General features: G+C 61.7%; 1 protein-coding gene across 3 annotated transcripts in view; it reads right to left on the bottom strand.

Moving 5' to 3' along the window:
* The window catches only part of LOC122559310, a 142139-nt gene that overhangs the window by 2311 nt on the left and 134883 nt on the right, over positions 1-4945 (bottom strand). The gene's annotated exons all lie outside the window — the stretch shown is intronic.

Below are 4945 nucleotides of genomic sequence, written 5' to 3'. Positions count from 1 at the left end.
CCCAGCCCTGCCCTGTTTCGGCGATCGCCGCTTTGAGGGTCCGGTTCATGCGCTTGACCATCCCGGAGCTCTGGGGATGGAACGGGACGTGGAAGCGCTGTCTGATGCCGAGGAGGCGGCAGGCCAGTTTCATTGTGTGCCCGGTGAAGTGCCTGCCCTGGTCCGAGTCAATCTGGAGGGGGACCCCCCAGCGCGGGAAGATGTCGAAGGCCAGCACTCTGGCCACGGTGGCGGATGTCCAGTCCCGTGTAGGGAAGGCTTCTACCCAGCGCGTGAAATGGTCAACAATCACCAGGCAATAATTCTTGCCACGGCTGGAGGGTAGGGGGCCGTGAAATCAACCTGGAGGTTCTCCCAGGGCCCCTTGGGCCGTGGCTGGTGTTCCAGGGGAATGCGCAGGGGCCGCCCCGGGTTGTGCTGGGCGCAGACAACGCATCGGCGGCAGTGTTTGGCCACGTCGCGGCCGAGGCCGGGCCACCACCAGTCGGTCTGGAGCCTAGCAAGCGTTCCGTCGCGGCCCGCGTGGTCTGGCTCGTGGTGTAATTGCATCAAGGTCGTTCTGATGGCCGCGGGGGCCACGACCCTGCTGCCGTGCCGCCACACTCCATCGGGGCCGCCGGCTGCGCCCTTTGCCAGCCAGTCCTCTACCTCTCCGGGCTGTGCGCAAATCTGGACATCCAGGACGTTCACGTCCTGGACCTCAGTAGCCGGTGCTGCATATGCGGGCGGTAACGCCGCGCCCGCGGCGGCCTTGGCGGCCAGGTCGGCCCAATGATTCCCTAGCTGTTCAGCGGTGGTGGCCCGCTGGTGTGCTTTGATTTTCACCACCGCGGCGAGCAGGAGGAGGCATGCGGCCGCCACCAGGTCGCGGACCGTATTTTCGTGTTTAATCTGGCCACCACCGGCCATAATAAAGCCCCAGCAGATCCACACTGCCATGTAATCATGGACTACCCCGAAAGCGTACTGGCTGTCGGTAAAGATGTTTACCCGCTTGCCTGTTCCCAGGCGGAGTGCGGCGGTGAGGGCGACCAGCTCCACGACCTGGGCGGAGGTATTGCCCCCCCATTGTTCCCTGTGCTCGGGTGGTCCCGGTATGGTTGACCACCGCCCATCCCGTTTGGTAGGACCCCTTGACAAGCCGTCCACATACAAGGTCAGGTCGGGATCAGGGACCGGGCTGTCGGCCACGCAGTCCCCCTCCGCCGAGTCGATGGCGGCCTGGCAATGGTGGTGTTCTCCTACCGCGATAATCCCGTCGGCGGGGTTTGGCCCTGTGTCCCTAACGATCTGAATGGACTGGTCCCGGGGGAGGAGAACCGCCTCCCAAGTTGCCCTGCGGGCATCCGAGACCGTCCGGAGGCGGCCCGTGTTCAGGAGTTCGACTATCGTGTGTCTAGTGTGTAAAATTATCTGGCCGGACATGGTGACCGGCTCACACACCCGGACCGCCCATGCGGCGCAATCCAGCCCCGCCACGCAGCTGTGCATGCCCTTCACGACCGGGGACTCCTTTGTGGAGTAGTAACCCACTGGTCTCATGTGGTCGCCTGAGGTTTGTGTGACAACAGCTCTGTAAACCCCCCCCCCCTCGAGGCCATAAAAGATGTGGAAGGGCTTCGATAGGTCGGGGAGGTGCAGGGCCGGGGCGCTGAGGAGATGGGACTTTAACTTAGAGTAAGCGTCGTCCTGTTCGGGTCCCCATACCACCCTCTCCGCTCCCGGCCTGCCCCCCTTCACCAGCCCCTGAATGGGTTCGGCGATAGTGGCGAAATGTGCAATGAAGGGGCGGCAGTAGTTAAAAAGCCCCAAGACGCGGCGGATTCCCCTGACTGTGTCCGGCCGCTGCACGTCGGCGATGGCCGACTTGCGATCGGGGGGTAGGGTCTTGCTTCCCTGGCTGATGTCGTGTCCCAGGTACCGGACTTTAGCCAGTCCGACCTGGGCCTTCGTGGGGCTTATTTTGAATCCTGCCCGGCCGAGGGTCCGCAGGACGGCGGCCAGGGCTCCCAGATGGTGACGCGCGTCCGTGGACGCGATCAAAAGGTCATCTACATACTGTTGGAGGGTATTTGAAAAAGGGGAAAGGTCGCACCCCTCCGGGGTCCAGCTCATGACCCTGTGGAAAATGTTAGGGCTGTTGTGGAAGCCCTGCGGCAGGCGGCTCCATGTATACTGTCTGTCCCGCAGCGTGAAGACAAACTTGTCCTGTGAGTCACGGTGCAGGGGAATGGACCAAAAGCCATTCGCCACGTCCAGGACCGTGAAGATCCGGTGTGAGGGTTCGAGGCCGTTGAAGATGGTGGTCGGGCTGGCTACGATAGGGCGCTTTTTGGGGGTGACCCTATTGAGTGCCGTGTAGTCGATGGTGAGCCTGTAGCTGCCATCCGGCTTCCAGACTGGCCATATAGGGGAGTTGGTGGTGGACACCGTGGGGTGCAGGACGCCGTGCCGGGTGAGCTCGGCAATGATTGCCTCAGTGGCGCGCAGCGCCTCAGGTTTAATCGGGTGCGGGGCGTGTTTGGGACCGGGTATCCGCTCAGGAGGGGAGCGGACGAGGCCGCAGTCCTACTTGCTCGAAGCCCACACCTCCAGGACTTGTTGGCAGACGGCCCCGAAGGCACCGTCCTTGGCCCAGTCCCGGGCGATGGGCACACTGGGGGCAAGCGCAGCGACGGATTTAGTGGGCACCCATCTACCCTCATGGGCGCTCTTGTGAAATTTGCGGGATGTCCACAGGAGGCAGCGGTGGAACGCGTCCACCACCGCCCCCAGTTCGCCCAGAAGGCCGACACCCATAATCATCCCCTCCGAGTTTGGGCAAACCCAGAAATGCACGGGGAGTAAAATGTTGTCTACCTCTAGGAGGATGGCCTCACTTCGGCGTGCAATAACCGAGCTCCCCCCAACCCCTTTAATGGAAATGGAGTGGTGGGTTGAGGGAAGGTTGAGGTCGGTGAGGGAGACCGACGCCCCTGTATCAATCAAAATCTTGCATCGGCGGCCCCCCCTAGCGATGCAGAAACCCAGATACGGGGGTCGGCTTCCGGGACGGGGGCCGACGCTACTCAGTCTTTGCGTCGGGCGAGCAGCTGTAAAAGCTCGAGCAGTTGGTCCCGACTGAGTTGATCCCAGTCGGGGGCGGTGGGTTTCGGGCTTGGGCTGCGGGGTTTGTGGGGTTTGTGGGGGCTGGGATCGCTGTTGACCCCTTGTCTAGGGCGATCCTGGTCGTGGGGGCACGAGGAGTGCGGCTGTGAAGGTGGCTGGCCCCCCTTCAGACCCGGACCCCAGGGGCGTCGGAAAGAGAGCGGGCATTGGGCTTTGCGGTGCCCTGTCCGTTTGCAGCGGAAGCAAACGTCCGGTCCGACCGTCGAAACTGCCGCAACGGCGGGCACCGCTCGGTTGTCAAGGGACATGGCCCAGTTCTCAAGCTCCGCAAAGGTGACATAGGGCACCAGGCCCGTCCGTAGGACTGCCTGGTGTGCGGGGCTCAGGCCTTCTTTGTATAATTGGATGAATGCGGGGTTCTGCCTATCAGCGTCGGGAACCCCGCTGTGTGCTTGGAACGCCTCAAACTTGCGGACCCCATATTCCTGGGCGCCCTCCCCAGGCTTCTCAGTGATACCCACAATGGTGTTCCAGTCGACCGGTGTATGGCCGAGCACCTCGCTGACATCAGCCTTGAAGTCGGCGAGGGCAACCTCCTGTTCGCGACGGCTGTCGCTGAGGTCAGCGCACCAGGACCCCCCCCCAGGGCGGGGGTTATGAGCAAGGGTCGTGGCCCGTCCCCGGGGGTATATTCAACTTTCACCGGGACTGCACGGGCATAGTCCGTGCGCGATTCCCGGGGGTCCGGATTGTCCGTGAGCCCCTCCCAGTCCCAGGTGGGGGATGGCGGGGTGCTGGGCGCATCGGATAAGGTCGGTAAAACCGTACGGGCAGCAAGTGCCTGGGCTTCTAGGTGCTCTGTGGCCTGCTGCTTCTTGTCTTGGACATAAAGCTGAACCTTGCCAGCAAGCCTAACGTTTGCCTGTAGCACCAGGACGCAAGCTTTCTCGTACCTATCTTTCTTCTGGCGGGCCCACCACTCGCGCTGTACATCCAGCGGGTCGCCAGCCTGAGCGAAGTATAGCCTTAATAACTTTTTTTATTCTTGTCGGCTATAAAACGGGTAAGGGAACCCTCGGCCCCCAATCTAGGTCTTCAGCCGCGCTTCCACCCATGGTAGGGGCGCAGCGGGTGTAACTTGACAGAAGCTAATTAAAGTAAAGCTAGCAGGCGTGCTAAGGGATGTCGCTGGCACGAGCTTATTAATCTCCCAGTCGGGGAGCCCACTCCCTGTAAGTCGAACTCAGCCCCGCGAGTCAACCTGGGCAGGGGTGGGGATAGTTACAGACGGGGCGCGTGTCGGTTCCTGAGCGCGCGACCCCGGGTTTCCGTGAGTCTCTCTCTCACCGCCTGACGTTCAGCGGCCGTGTGTACCCCACAAACACTGGGCGTGAACCAGGGGCCCGAATGCAAGGGGAGGGGGGGTGTGAACTCAGACCTAACCGTGCCTGATCCTGCAGAGGCCAACACCTCGGGACCGCGAAGTCAATGGGCAGAGCGTGTAACCGTCGCTTGGCCCAAAGGCCTCGCGTCTCGGGCTGGTTTGAAGGACTTCCCTTCTTGTAGCGCGCGTAGACCTCCCAGCCTCTACCGCGTACGCAAGGAAGGCGCTAAAACCGGGCTCAACGTACAATGGGCTCCCCTATCTCCCACTGCAGAGGTCAACCAGGAAGGCTTGTTTGGTCAGTTTTTAAACAGGGGGGGTCAATCTGTCGGGGTCTCGTACCTAAAGTCGTCGGTCCAAGGATAGTCCGTCAGTCACAGTAGCACATTGACAATAAACGACAATAATAATAATCACGCACACATTTACTAGTGTCCCGCGACCCCAATCGCC

Source organism: Chiloscyllium plagiosum, chromosome 19 (assembly GCF_004010195.1).
Source record: "Chiloscyllium plagiosum isolate BGI_BamShark_2017 chromosome 19, ASM401019v2, whole genome shotgun sequence".
NCBI classification, from domain to species: domain Eukaryota; kingdom Metazoa; phylum Chordata; class Chondrichthyes; order Orectolobiformes; family Hemiscylliidae; genus Chiloscyllium; species Chiloscyllium plagiosum.
The sequence above is the reverse complement of the archived record's forward strand: the minus strand, read 5'-3'. Positions and strand labels throughout refer to the sequence as shown.